This window comes from Crocodylus siamensis, chromosome 10 (genome assembly GCF_052110815.1).
Source record: "Crocodylus siamensis isolate JL-2025a chromosome 10, ASM5211081v1, whole genome shotgun sequence".
Taxonomy (NCBI): domain Eukaryota; kingdom Metazoa; phylum Chordata; order Crocodylia; family Crocodylidae; genus Crocodylus; species Crocodylus siamensis.
In genome coordinates this window covers 64,842,273-64,857,037 of record NC_143404.1, presented here as the reverse complement: position 1 = coordinate 64,857,037, position 14,765 = coordinate 64,842,273, and the positions used below count along the sequence as shown (strand labels likewise).

Sequence of the window (14,765 nt, the reverse complement as noted above, 5' to 3'; positions counted from 1 at the left end):
TCTCTTGTATCCCAAAACTGTGACAGATTCCTAAGATTATCATTTTATCTCAGATCGGTGCAGCTGTATCAAAGCCAATTAGGTCATGCCGGCGAGACTGAGAGGAGATTTTTCTCTGCTTCCTTTAATTTGTATTGTTCTGCTGACAGTAAATGGGTAAAGTGATCACACTACCTCTTCTCTTTCTAGGCTATATATTTTAGTTCCTTTCATCTTTTGGTGCATCTTTGTCCTTCAGGCTTTGTAATGTTTCCATTGCTCTCCTGTGTCCTTCCAAAATTCTGGGGGCTAAAATTGCCCCATACTCTACATACAGTCACACCTGAGTGCTGTGGAAAGGCAGGTCTAGCTCCCTAGTTTCACATATGATCCCCTTAGGCTTATATCGAAGAAAAGTCTTTTAGGATGATAAGCAATGGAGACCAAAAAGCCCCACCTTCATCGTTCTTTACCCTTCCCTGCAGGGATTGTTTCTTATAGCATGTTTCTTAGCACCTTGCCAGCTTTCTCCATATTTAGCCTAAATTTTTCTGCTTTATAAATTTTGCTCATTTCTTCTATTTAAACCTGTTTTGCATCCTACAAAATAATTCTCCTTCAGTTTGCACCCAATCCAGTATTTGTTGACTATTACATTTTCCCCTTCCACTAAGCCAAGATATACTTAGCTGTTTCTAATTGCTATTTTAATTTGTATTTCTGTTTGCCTGTCTGGCTGGCAATGGGGTTACTAATTATCACTTTCTTTTATTAGAAATGACCTGAATTGTCCATGTGAAAAGATTTTCAGAAATAAATTTGCACGATGTAGTTGAGTTTGATGTACTTACTAGCCTAAGAAAAGCTCCTTACAACATCCAAAGTAAAATCCTATGTTTGTAGGAGGTAAAAATGTTATGTTATTTCATTTATAGACCATGTTATGAACTCCTGCACTGAGCTAGCAACTTTGTAGTTGAACTAGAATGACTCTTTCCAAAGGTCTTGTTGGAAAAAACGGTGTAGAGCAAGGTGAAAATTTTTTTGTATCTGAAATATTTTAATCTTAACATCTGGACATACCTTGAGGTACTTTTTGTCTTGGGAAGCCAGATGCATTACAGTCATGGCAGAGGGAATAGATTGTTAAATACCACTGAAATTATGAGACCTAGAGGAAGATGAGAGGCAATTGAAAGCAGTTGATGGAGGCTGGGATTCCCCCCACTGTAATCTTTATTGCTCTACATTTGATGGTAAGAGCAAGGGTATAGAGCCTGGTGTGAAGCATGGGCTGAAATCATGGCTGTGGCAGCTTTGCTTAATGTTCATAATTTATGTATATCATTTGGCTTGTTACTCTCTATTTTCTCCTAATCCACTGGTACCCTAATTCCCAAATATACACAGACAATATATAATTTACATTTATAAGCAGCAGGGAACATTTCTGGCAAGGGCAACATTCGTGCACACGTTTGCTCAAAAGTGAAAGTTTCTTCCTTAAGTGAATTAAACCTCTTTTGAAGTTTTATGGAAAAGCAAAGAGGAAAGGGTTGAGAAACGTGTCTGAATCGAAGAAGAATTAGGATGTTAGTAGAGTCTCAGCAGAAATCTTTTCACAATATATCCACTTTGTTCTGCTGAAGTTGGTATGTGGGATTTTTACCTGCATCCCTATGCACATTTTTTTTACCTTAAGCTCTTCCTGCTTTGTAAAACTAATCCTAAAAACTAAAGCAATGGAGTACTTAAGATCTCTGAGACAATCCAGTCTGTGTCTCCTTTCAGGATGCCACATTAATTACAAGTATAGTATTATTGGTATATGAATATGTAAGATTAACTTGATTCATGAAAACCATGGAGTCAAACCCCTTTAAAATTCATGTGTGCAGAAACAGACAGTTGACTGTTTTATATGTGAAAGTCCTTGAAATTAAGGGACTGCTTTCTAGTTTATTTTAATTAGAATAGATAAACTATTTCTAGTATGTCCCTAATGGCTATTTTAAACGTCTGGAGTTTGTGTCCATAAGGACTGTTGGATCAGGAGTTAAAAGCAAATATAGTCAGGCACTTTTAAATTTCTGTTGCTAATTCATGTTTTGACTTCTTTCTGTCTCCTGGGACTGAGCATATCAGCTCCAAATATTTTATCTTATTTGATAGCACTTTTATATTGTAGAATTTGTAGACTAGGTGAGGGAAAAATACAGCCCTTGGATGGATGGATGCAGCCTGCCAAGGTATTTTATCAGGCCTGCGGCAGGTCCTTCAGCCCCACCCGGCTCGCACACAAGGGGCAGCCTGGGCTGTGGTGCATGCGGCCAGCCCAGCTGGACCTGGATGCATGGTGGAGTGGGTGTGGTATGGGATGTGGGTGGCTGGGGGGATAGGATATAACCATGGGTCGGAAGGGGCCAGGACTGAGGCCAGGATTGTGGGGTGGTGACAGTGTGGGGCACAGGGAGGAGCTGCAATCTGCTCCCTGCCCATCCCTATGATGGGCAGGGACATGTGGAGATTGGTTTGCAGCTCTGCCACAGGCCCTGTGCTGTCACTGCCTCGCAATCCTGGCCCCAGCACTGCCTGCCCATCCCACTCCTGGATACTGCTCTCTGCCTGGCGACAGTCCCACCCATCTGCCTGGCTGAGTGTGCCCGGCCCGTGGGAGTCCCCAGCCGGTCTCCGTAGAGACCCTGCCCACCCACCCACTCTGTCCAGTGCCCTCAGTGGTGGGTGTGTGGCAGATGGCCTGGGGCCAGAAAGGACCGATTTCCCCTCCTTCCTCCTTTCTGCCATGCCAGCCCATGTCAGAACCCTTCCCCCACCCCCCAACCTGCAACAGCTTGTTGAACCTCTCTAAGTGGCCCTCCAGCCCAAATAACTGCCCCACCCCATGTTGTAGGCCCTACCCAGTTTTTCTAAAACTCTTGGGAAACAAGCTGTTTGTGAACTGTTTTCATTGTCTGAATGTGATATGACTTGTGGATAAAAATATCTTGTGACAGGAAGAAGAGGAGAATATAGTGGTTTAGATATTTCACTAATTTCCTAGGGAAATCTGGAAAACAGCTGCCTCCACTGTTTGTTCTTACACTACTTTGCTTTTAATGACTCCCACCTCTTCTTAATGAAACATAAACTACCATTTCACAGCTTCATATGATGGACCAATCCTGCTTCAATTATATATAGACAATCACCATGACATTTGCAGAATTCTGGACTTGGCCTTTGTTTCTGCCAGATGTCCTCTGTAGAAACATTTCCAAACTAATTATTGATTAAAACCAGCTTAAGAAACAAACAGTCTCAATGAACAAAGCATATTAAATGCAGTTGTGGAGGTCAAAGCATGACATGTTTAATTTCCATGTTCAATGTCAAGTCAAACTTGTGCGTTCTCATGGTAGGTGGTGGAACCAAGCTCCGTAACAAGACGTGGATTCAGTCCTGGGGTTGTCTCCTGGAGAGCGAGGCAGTAAACGATGTCACGTGATATTTTCTGTTTGTAACTTGCAGGTATGCAACCTTTGAGGCCAATCCTTTCAGCAGTAGGAGGTTCATAGGAGCCCAAAATACAAATGCAATGCTGCTGAAAAAAGGACGCTGTTCATTTGCACAGATCTTCTAAGCTATAGGTCACAGCATACAGGAGGCCTGTATAGCAGGCCAGTTAGAGGAACAACTTGGACAGGGATCTGGGTGGTGCTATGAGACTACCAGCATCCAGGTACCGAAACAGTGGCTATGGGGCCATAGACAGTTACAGTAGCCCAGTGAAAATTGGTCTGAGCGCACTTGCGGGTGAGAAGTTGCCCAACAATATCTTCCACACACTGTCTTCGCAAAGATTAGAATTTGTAAGGGTCAGTGTCATTTAGAAAATAGCTTTCCCAGCAAATTTTTGGTCATGTATGTGTATCACTGTATGTGCAGAAATATCAACCCACTTATAGTATTATTCCTATGTATGGGTACAAAAGACAGTGGCAATTACTCTTCTTGCAAAAGAATGAATGCAGGTGTATTGTAGCAGTGGAGAGACTGGCTGCAAAAAGGGCTTTAGACACATTTGTCACATGGAAACCATGAATAAGGAAAAGGCAGTTAAGCAATCATCTTGGTAGAAGATACTGCATTAAAAATAGCAGGGCCAGCCCTTGATGTCATTACATGACATTGGTTGCAGTGGGGCTATATGACCATTAACTGCAGGACAGGATTGAGCCCTAAGTGCTTACAATTTTTCATTAGGTGATGTAAAGTGTAAATGTAGACACAAAAGAGTGCTCAATGTCTCTTTTTAAGTAATACCCAGTCTTATGATGATATAACACGGATCCAGATTTAGAAGAGAGAAATGTTGATATGATCTGGGGAATATTTTCAACAGTTCCAGCAGAGGGAAAGCACCCATGTTTTTTTTTAAACACTTTTTCATAAATTTCTATTTGCAGATAGGGCAAACCAATAACTCATGGTGACATTTTCAGATCAGGGAGCACATCACACTAAGTATGCAGAAATAGAGTGTCATATCTCTCTAGCAAGTCACTTATGGAAAGGAGCTCTACAGAATGAGAACTGGGAATCCACTATTGATTGCAAGCCCTTCTCTCCTCCTGTCTTCTTTGAAGGCACAGAGAATACAACATGTTTAATTGTAGCCTATGCCTTGGCAAACAGTTTCTTACAAATCTGCCCTTAAAATCTGAATGTTTCTGGAACTGGGGATCTTAATTCTAGTAGAACTGTGTCAAGTGGTTTGTGTCAATGTCCTTTCTTCTTTAGTTCCAAAAATATTTCAAGATTGCTGAAAACTAAAATTGTATGAATTTGTGCTATTTCCAGGAAGCAAAATACACGCCTCTGCAGTACTTTGGAGTACCATTTTTCTTGAATCATTTCTTCTTATGTGTCTAATATTAATTTAATTGTATTTTTTTGCCATTGCTTAAGAGCTTGAAGTGTTTTTAATAGCTAAAATATGTTGTGTCTGTTATTTATGTCAGCATTCCTTGGGGAATCTTATTGTTCTGAGTGTTTTCTTAGACACACATGCATACACAAACCCATGCAGACATCAATTCAAACACTGTACCCAGGGAATAATGACTAACAGACTTCATAAATAAAGAATCTAATTTAAAGTCCAGAACTAAACTGGAAAATCTATTCTTTGTAGATTTCTGCTAACAAATGCCCACTGTTTGCAATTCCTAATAGATGTCTAATTACGTTCATATTGATGTGGGTCAGTCCCCACATCATTTTTAAAATTCTAAAAGGTCTTATTTTCATTCCATACCAGAAGAAAAATACATTTCAAAACCTTAAAATCTTTTACTCAGTGCAGCTGCTCTTTTCCAGCCAGGCTTAGGCCAATTGTAATATTTTCCTCTCTGTAAAATGATAAGGTCCTTGGACATTGCCTAAGCATATCAAAGGGATGTTTAACCAAATTAAATGGGCAGTGCCCCAGAGTTTTTGCACCCACTCCTTTCTAAAGGTAGTGACCGTGGCAAGTGGATGGGAGGGGTGAGACCAGTATACACATCACTCCAGCAGCCCTGGTCCAGAAGACCAAGATATCCATAGGAACTGCATGTGAACAGAAACTGGTAAATACCACAACCCCTTCTTAGATCAGGCTGAAAGTGCAGGTGTCCACACTACAGATTTTGTTAGATTTGTGACAAGCAGCTGCCAGGGGTGGAGCTGGGGCAGGGGCAGTATGCTACAAATGAAGGTAGATGTGGATAGAAGACCACTAATGAATGGTAAAGCCTGAGCAGAAGCTTGCAAATCCTATACTATCATCATAAAACTTTAGTTTATTAAGTTAAACTTCTCAGACAACAGCTGTTATACTACTATTGTTGTAATCATGCAGAGGTATGGTTTTATGTTAACATCTGTATAGATTTCATATCTTTATAATAATCCCCCCCTGTAATTCAACTACAGTTTTATTACAAAACTGTAACTTGGGGATAGTTTTATTTAGCTCCATGCTTTATTCTTAGGCTGCAACACAATAAAAAAACTTGGAAGCAAAATTTATAGGGTAAATAAATGATGAGGATTTCATTAAGAGAATGCCTGTGCTTTTAAGTAAAATGATTTAAAGATGTAGGCCAATGTAACATGCCCAGGAAAAAGTAGGAAAAGGCATTAAACATAATGCAGAAGCCATCTGATAGTTAGGGTCTGATTCACTCATTTTTATAAGTAGCCCCAATTGACTAAATTCTCCCGTAATAAGTAAGGTATCAGAGAAGAACCAACGTGAATATTCTTGACCAAAAGTTCTGTTCCTGGTAAGTGCTATGGAAATTGGCTCACTGAAATCAGTGGGGTGCTTGTGGAGTAAGGTCTTACGGAGGGCAAAAGAATCAGTCTGCCAGTGTTGGGGTGCAGTAGAACAGAGCATCGATCTCATGGTGTGTTGTGTCTTATTCATATTATATCTCCAGTAGCTCCTATGCTGTATTACAGAGATAAGCTGAAGCTCTACAGTTCAGGTCCTGGTCTTCATGCAGTTTGGATCATCCATGAAAGTAAATGATGTTCAGGGCAAGGGTTTTGGCTTATCCATCCAGGATCTTATACTGGACTGTATGCTTCAGGGCTGGAGGCCAGCAGCAAATCTTGGATTTGAGTCCCTAGGTTTCTGAGAGCTCAGACTCATCTGTAATTATTTAGTGGCCTGCCAAGAGTTTCTGAGCTTGGCCATCTTCTGGTAGGACCCATTCCAGAGCATCACTGGCATCATTTTTGGCATTGGACTGGAGTCCTAAGGAAAACATCCAATACATTGCCTCCAACTGGGAATTCTGGCAGCATTCATTAAGGAGATGCTAAGTGACTAAATGGCCACTGAACCCAAATCACCCTTGCACCAGCCGAACTGGAGAGATGGGACCTGATACCAGGCACAGTTGAATTGGGAGCTGTGGACTGCAGTCAGTGGAGTTGCACTGGATTTGCAGATGTGGTTGGAATCAGGCTCAGCGACTCGAGGTCTTAGCTGAACTGCATTGATGGGGCAGTGTGTGGGAGGATGGTTGCACTGCTGCTGTACCTAGTCCCTGAATAAGCAGATGACTGCAGCATTGTGGGCTGTCCATCTGGCACTCTTCATCCACAGTAAACTAACAGACAAAATCTAAGACCATGGGAAACTGCATGGAAGTGATCAGGATCTGAAATGGTGTCCAGCCTCATTAAAATGTAGGCTGAGAAAGAGTGAAAGGATATGTTGCAGGAAAGAGAGAGGGAGAAAAGCCTTCTCTTGGGCGCTGTTAGCAGTGAGTAGCATGTATAACTGAGTGGAAGGTAAGAAAGTCAGCCTTCAGGAGCTAACTGCTTTCTTCCCAACTCTCTTCTAGCTGTTTATATTCTTCAGTCGCTTGTACTTACGTATTCCTCTGCAAGTGTCTTCTTTGTGCAGCACCAAGTAAAATGATCCCGCAGCATGAAGGAGCTGTTTTCAGAACCGCCTAACAAGCTCATGTCAAGAACTGGCTCGGGGAAATTTTAAGTGTTTCTCTGTGAAAGGGTCACTGTGCCCTGTAGCATTATACTGTTCTGATTATCCATCCTATAAACTAAAGGGCCTCTCTTCAGACCCAGAAGAGCTGACAGTGTGGTGGTTGGGGCTCTCTCCAGGATGTAGGAGGCCTCGGTTTGAGTCTCTTCTCTTCTGGGGCCAGCCCCTGGACTAATAGCTGATCTTTCTATCCATTCTTCTGTATCTTGGCTCTGAGAAACTAATAACAACTCAGTTTTATGCTTGCACTGAAAAGTTTTCAACATCTTTATCTTGGTTGTGGTCAGGCAATTTGGCACGTACATATAATGCAGTTAGAAAATTGTGTTTGGGAAAACGTAGGACGGTATCATAAAAGCATAAATATACTAATAAGAAAAAAACCATACTGGGCTAAAGTCACAGCAAGCATCCACTGCCATTACTGTGTTAATTTAAATGGGACTAAGCCATTCTACGTGACCTGACATTTTCATGTGGGGCCAGTTCCCACAGCTCCTATTCTGATGACAATGCCGGAGGCTGGTTTCTCTTCTCGCTCCTAATGGGCCTTCGATATGTAGGGAAGAGACTATTGTTCTGATTCAACTGATCTTACATTTGGTTTGTTTGGTTTCTGTATTTTTGAGATTCCTCCTGTTATTCTTACTTGCCTGTTTCCTTTTCAAGGCCTCCTGTTTACTTTTCAGCTATTTGTTTTTCATCTGTATCTTCCGACCTCCCTATCCTCTTGCTCTCCTTTGGGTTTGTTAAAGCTCTTCCTTTATTTCATTTTGCTCGTCCTCCTCCTCGTCTCTCCAGTGACTAATGTTCTTGTTTTCCTGTGACATCAAAGCAGGAAAGGAAACGAATCCCACAAAAGCGGACAATGAGCAGAGCTGTTTTTATTATGCCGGTGCCGAAAAGTGCAGTCCGGTCTGGAGGTATGAAGAGATGCAGAGAGGATCTCATCTGGAGGAAGGGCTGCATTATACAGCTTGGACATTTCGAGCAGGCCTTAAAGTGAGCCCAGTGTCATAAAGGTGGGTGTGGGCTCCTTCACAGTAAAAGGAAGGGAGTTCAGCCTAAATGAAACTCAGGCCCCAGTACTTCTCTCTTGATTTCAGTGATTCATTGGTAGAAGCAGCCAGGGAAATGAATCTCTTCCTCTGAGCTATTTGTTCTCTGGCCACGAAGGTGGTATTTTCAGCCAGGGTTTGATTTCTTCCTGCTCCCTTTTTGGGCATCCAGCTGACCGAGCTCACAACAGTGCTCAGGGACTCTGTGCAGTTTTAACAGGTCCGTGGTCATATGGGATAGCCCTTTGCAGAAGAAAAGGCAGCAAGGGCTAGAGAAAGAGCTTTGTCATGATGCATTGTGGGAATAAGGATGGCAGAGCTTGCCCAGAAATTAATGGCTCAGTTTCTTTCAGCCCATTATTTTCAATGGCATCAAGAAACCTCAGCAGTTTCATCTTTAATGTTATTAAGCATTGTGGCATCTGCCCTTCCCGTGAAATTGCAGCAGGGTCTGATTTTCAGTGGTGCTGATTGCAGCAATCACTGATATCTGTTGGAGTAGGGGATGCTAAGCATCTCTGAAAGTCAGGCCCACCACAAATCATAGCAGAAGAGTCAGCAGGTTCCCTTTAACGTGGCCTAACTAAGAAATGATTTAGTGCTGATGGTGCCTAACATTTGGCAGGTGATCGTGCACGTTGGGCCAGGATAGCTTTTCTGAAGTGATCCTTGGGATGACTTAAGAGCAGAGATATGGTCTTCTACCATTTCAGCAAGATTTGCAAGAGTGACAGAACGCTTTTCTCCTTAACCATTAGGAATTCCTCATTTCCTGGAGTGCTAGTTTCATTCAAGACCCAAGAAAACCAGAAGTAAAAGATACTGTATTTTAGAATCAACTGCTTTGACTTGTGGTGCATTTCTGCAGCATTTTGGTTTTGTATTTTTTATTTCACTGTCACGCTGGAACCGACCTAGCAGAAATGAATCTGAACTGGAATGCTGTCTGCAAAAGCCACTTCCTCCTCGTAGCACTGAGCTTTGGGAGAATTTGGATCTGTGGTTGGATATGCTTCTTTATGAAGGGGTCTGAGGTAAACCCAAGTAAAAGACTAGACTTGTTTGCATTTGGGGGGAATTCAAGCCCAAATACTTCAAAAAAATGTTTTTGATGGTTGTGCCCCTATATTTTTTTCCATGCACAAGGCACTTTTGAAGATTAGATCTATAGCGTCTAGACCAGGTCCATATGTCATGGCTTGGGTCCATCTCTGTAAAGTGAGATTCCCTTTCAGAACTGCACATGATGAGAAATGAATTCTTAAGCTCCTTTAAAAGGTAGATGCAGTGTAAAAGGTAGAGCACATGGCATATCATGGTCCATCTTGGCTACACTCTGATGAAGGTTTCTTTGGAGACAGCAATAACATCTTGAAAATGTTAGGCTGAGTGCAGGAAAAAACCTACATGCAGCTCTCTGAATCTTATGCTGCAAGTCTACTGGGCCTCCATGTTGTTCCTCTAATAGCATCAGCCGGAGCTGTGAAGCACAGCCAGACAATGACTCTTCTTCACAGTGGGTTGAAAACTTGACTCCAGCGAGGAGAACACACAAAGCGTCTCCATGCCTGGCGATGTCTCATTCATATTGTTTCTTCTGATGATTTATTTTGGTTATGGGAAGAGTACAGGAAAGGACTAGTGAGAATGGCCCAGCACTGTTATTTCAGCTGGAAGGAGAAAATACTTAATAAAAATTATTTGGAAAGAAAAGCCCTGAGAATTCACAAGGCAATCATTTTAAGTATGTGAAATATTTTTACTAGAATGATTCTGTTTGTATTTCCTGCTTCAGATGTTTAGATCTGAAAGAGAATTGTTAAGCCTGGTACAATCCAAAGATTTTGAGACTTTAAATATTACCAGATTGTGGCTACTTGCACTTTCCTTGCTTTTATGAGTTTTGGTGGGGATGGCTGATGATAGGGTTAGGAAGTTTTAATCCTTCGTGTTTCTTAATTGAATCTGCTAATTTTGATGTAATTAGATGCTGTCATTACTATTATTGTAGGAGACCCAGGATGTGGACAGACAATACGGTTATACCAGTGTAGTCTGTGTTATACCAGGGTGAAAAAGTAGTGAGCAGATTTTGTAAAGCCTAAACTAGAGTAACTTTACACAGTCAGGTGGAAAATTACCCCTGAAGGGAATCATGGGGGAAATGCTACTGGTGTAAGTTACACCGATTTGTGTTTAATCTCTCTGCTTCTGTCCTGGGATAGGGATTTACTACATGCACAAGTTTTTACTACTACTGGTAAGGCATTATCATTGCGCCTCTTGCCCCAGGATAGCACCACATCTGTCCCTTCCAGTTCTGCATGAAATATAGATCAGCATATAAATCCCAAGTAAATCCCACAGCAGTATGTGAACAAGTATGCAGGCATTTATCACCCGCCAAACTAGGTGCCATACACACTTACAGAAAAAGACAGATCCTGACCGAAATGTTTATAGTGATGTGCTGGCTGGTTGGTGGCCTCTGCTTGTGCTCACTAGCCATTATTGGACACTGGAGTGCAAAGGCATAGCAAGCTCACTGAGTGAGCGCTTGGGGTGGGGTGGGGGAAGAGGTCATGCAGGGTTATATTGACCATTGTAGACATGAAGGCAGGGGGAGGGGGTGCTCCTGCTGCTGCCACCACTGTTGCTACTTCTGTAATGGCATTAGCTCCACTCAGGTGGAAGCAGCCCTATGGTCAGGCTCCCTGGGAGCTGAGCCTGGTGCCCCATTTGCTCTCTCCCTTACCCCCTGATACATACATATTGGGTGTAGAGCTGTGCCTGCTCTAGCTAAGGCTCTCTGCTGGGGGACACAAGTGGTAGGGACAAAAGTTGCACATGAAGAGGTATAAGTGATCAGAAACTGGTTGAAATCTGTAACCTAACAGAAGTTCAGTGCACATAAACCACCTTCAAAATGGCTGAAACTGGTTTAAAATAAACCTGGGTGGATGTAGTATCAGACTGAACTGATTTAGGTTTAATTGGTTTATTGAACTTCTGGCCCAGATCCCCTCCAGATTTAAGTTAACTCACAGTCCTCTGGCATCCCAAGATGCTTTGCATCTCCCTGCAAACCCTGCCTCTTGCCCCCCCTACCCCAAGGTGGGTGGGCTAGACCTGTCTTCTTCAACCAAGCAGGGAGGCATGCTTTAGGGCCCCCTGGCTTCTGGCCCGGATCACTGCAGGCATGTGGCTGCATTTCTGGAATCAAAAATAAATGTCTGTTCACTTGCTTGTCAGTTCAATCTATGCAGTTTAGACTAACCTGTGAAGATTGAATCGGCTCAGCTTCAGGCTTTTTTGACTGTCTGTACTTAATCAAGGGAAGCAGCACTTGCCTCAACCCCCCAGATACCCTACTTGGTGTGGTGCTGTCTGCCTGGCTCCTGTGAATCTCCTGTGCCCATAACATGGCAAAGACTTCTGGGGGTAAAATCTGGCACCCCCTCCTTGTCAGTACTTGGAGCTGGTGCTCTGCTTGCCCTACTCTAGTTATGCTGCTGTTGAAGCTTGTTGGAAAATAAATGCAATAGTTTTCCTGCAGAAAAGGCTGAGAAAAACTGTGCTTTCCTTGGCAGACAATACTGAGTTTCCAGCAAAAACCAAATCCTACAGCCCCAAGCTAAAAACTTTCTTTCCTTTTCAGACATTTTTTTAAATAAAATCTTGACACTTTCTGAGGAAATCGAGACATTTTCTATGAAAAATTTAATTTGGTCAGAAAACAAATCTTTCCCTGGATTTTTTTGGGCAGCTCTGCTGTTTAGTCTTGTTGGCAATACAGCCTGTGGGTGCAGGCTTCCTAAGGTAGGACAAGAAGGAGATGAGTTTGGAAATCTCACTGTAACTATGTCCTGTGGTTCACTCCACATCTAATGTGAACATTCAGAGATGTCCCAAATGGCATGCATGGCACGGGGCAATAAACCATTTGATGAACCTGTGTTTGCAAGACCTGCAGCACTCAGAAGACAAAAAATGCAGTCCACATTCTATGGCAAAATCTTAGAAATTCTTTAGTGTGTGGTGCGAAAAGCCAAAATCTGTACCTAAATGTTGTGATCTACACAGCTCTTGATGAACTCATATATTTAGGGCCTGATCCTTCCTTTGTCACTCAGAATAAAATTCCCATATTTTTACTAGGAGCTTTGCCTTAGTAAAAAGAACGGGATCCAGCCTAGGTTCCTTTCTTTCTCCATGCATGTTTTGGATAGCTTTCACAACCCACTTCTTCTCCAGTTTGCTTTATGAATCTGTTTACCATCCATCCTCTCTACCTCCAGCAGGTAGGATGTCTTTGTAGTTTAATTTAATTACCCACAGTGTTTCCAGAATTAATTTTCTGTTAGGGCTAAACATTGTTACTATGAATTATAAATCAAAATATGCTGCAGTTTTTAAAATGAACCTGCAAATTAACATTCAGCTCAGAGTCTGCACCATAAGAGATGTAGAAGTTTGCACAACTGCAAGGTATTTTCATATTGATTGGAACGTTATTCCCCATTTGAAAGAGTTCCCCATTCAACCAGACATATTATCAATAATTATTTCAGTTGCATTTGAAATAAATTAAGAGTCTTGAATTTTTCTGGATACTTACAGGGACAACTGAAAGCAAATATAAATAGGGGAAGACTGTTCCATATTACCTATGCATATGGCACTGAGTTTCACTTGGGAACAAAGTCTACAGTTTCTGTTCAGCATTACTGAAATTTGAGCATTGCTATTGAAAACATGCCACATATGTGAGAAGTGGGTGCAACTGTTTGGAGGCAGCCCTGAGTTGCATACTTTTTGATTGCTTGTTTATTTTGGGAACAAACACTTTTCTCTGTTTTTCCTCAAAGTCATGCCCAGTTCCTTGCATATAAAGTAACATTGCTTGTAATGACTCTAATAGTCCAGAGAGGAAAGTACCAAGTGAAATCACTTTCCCTGAGCTTTTCCAGCCCTGTTTGACACCCTGTGTTCCTTTAACCAGATGCTTGGCATTGGATATAGTCACTTGTAATCAAAATTAGAAATTAGGTTATGGGTTGGAGTAGTTACTGGGGAGGTGGTTGAAGGGAAAACTCTGAAAGTATATTTAACATATTCAGGCTCAAAAAAAGGTGCTATTTTTGAACATGGCGGGTCATTAACCATTGGAACCTGCTTACTCAGAGTGGTGGAGGATTGTTTGTAACTGGAAAATTTGGAACTCAAATGATCTGTTTTTGCTAAAAGTGATGCTGCAGTTAAAGCTGAAATTAATTTTGAAAAAACCTTATGGTTAAGCAGGAGGTCAGACTAAATAGTTGTTCTGGCCATATGATTAGCTATATTAACCTGTCTAATCTCTGAGGTTTACTGGAGCTTGACGGGCAGGTATGGGTTTGAACCAGTCAAAGTGAAGCCCAGTGAAAAAGGCAAATGTAAAGCAAGATCAGAATAGATGAAGAAGCTTTCCTCTGCCTAAATGTGCAGTCAGTGACAATAGTTCACTGCCGGACATCTAAGAAATCTAGGCATGGGGAAGGGAAAGCAATTTTGTTGTCAACCCAGTGATTATTAATAACGAGTTATTTTCAACACAAAAAATCCGGCTGTGTAATGGTTTACAGTGCTGGAAAATGGGAGTTTGTCAGCAAAATGCTTTAAGTTACTTGGCAGGATTAATATTCTATATTGACTAGATCAAGGGGTTTGACAAAATGCATTTTGTCCTGGGCTTTTTTTGGCAGAGTATATTTTATCCACATAAGGAGTTTAGTGAAACTGTCAGTGACGTCTTCTGACGAATGGCAATATGAAGCAGGCTAAAAGCCCGACTGTAAAAGGTATGTGAGGATTGAGTGGTGTGCTAGTCTGTTTGACTCAGAGTCAGGAGGGGAAAAAATCATCTAATAGCAATTTAATAATTTGCCTGCTAGAAATAGTGGGAGCCCGAAGATGATTAAGAAAGGGGCCAGGCGGGAAAAGCATTTCGGAGAAATTTCTTCACGTGGAGGGTGATTAATTTTGACTGGACTCTTGGAGGCAGCTATAGAAACTGCAGGTGTGGATGTATTAAATCAAGTCAGGCAGGTGTTTAGTGGAGAAAATGTTATGGAATGATTATAAGCAACTAGGCGTGGGATGAACCCATAGGGCCAACTTCTAATCCC

At 41.8% G+C, this 14,765-nt stretch overlaps 1 long non-coding RNA gene across 1 annotated transcript in view; it reads left to right on the top strand.

Annotated features, from left to right (window-relative positions):
* The first annotated feature begins 8,440 nt into the window (after positions 1 to 8,440).
* Positions 8,441 to 14,765, top strand: part of LOC149856732 (uncharacterized) — a 194,939-nt gene continuing 188,614 nt past the window's right edge. The window contains exon 1 of the long non-coding RNA XR_016444511.1: positions 8,441 to 8,562. This is a non-coding gene — a long non-coding RNA (uncharacterized LOC149856732). The remainder of the gene's footprint in view (positions 8,563 to 14,765) is intronic.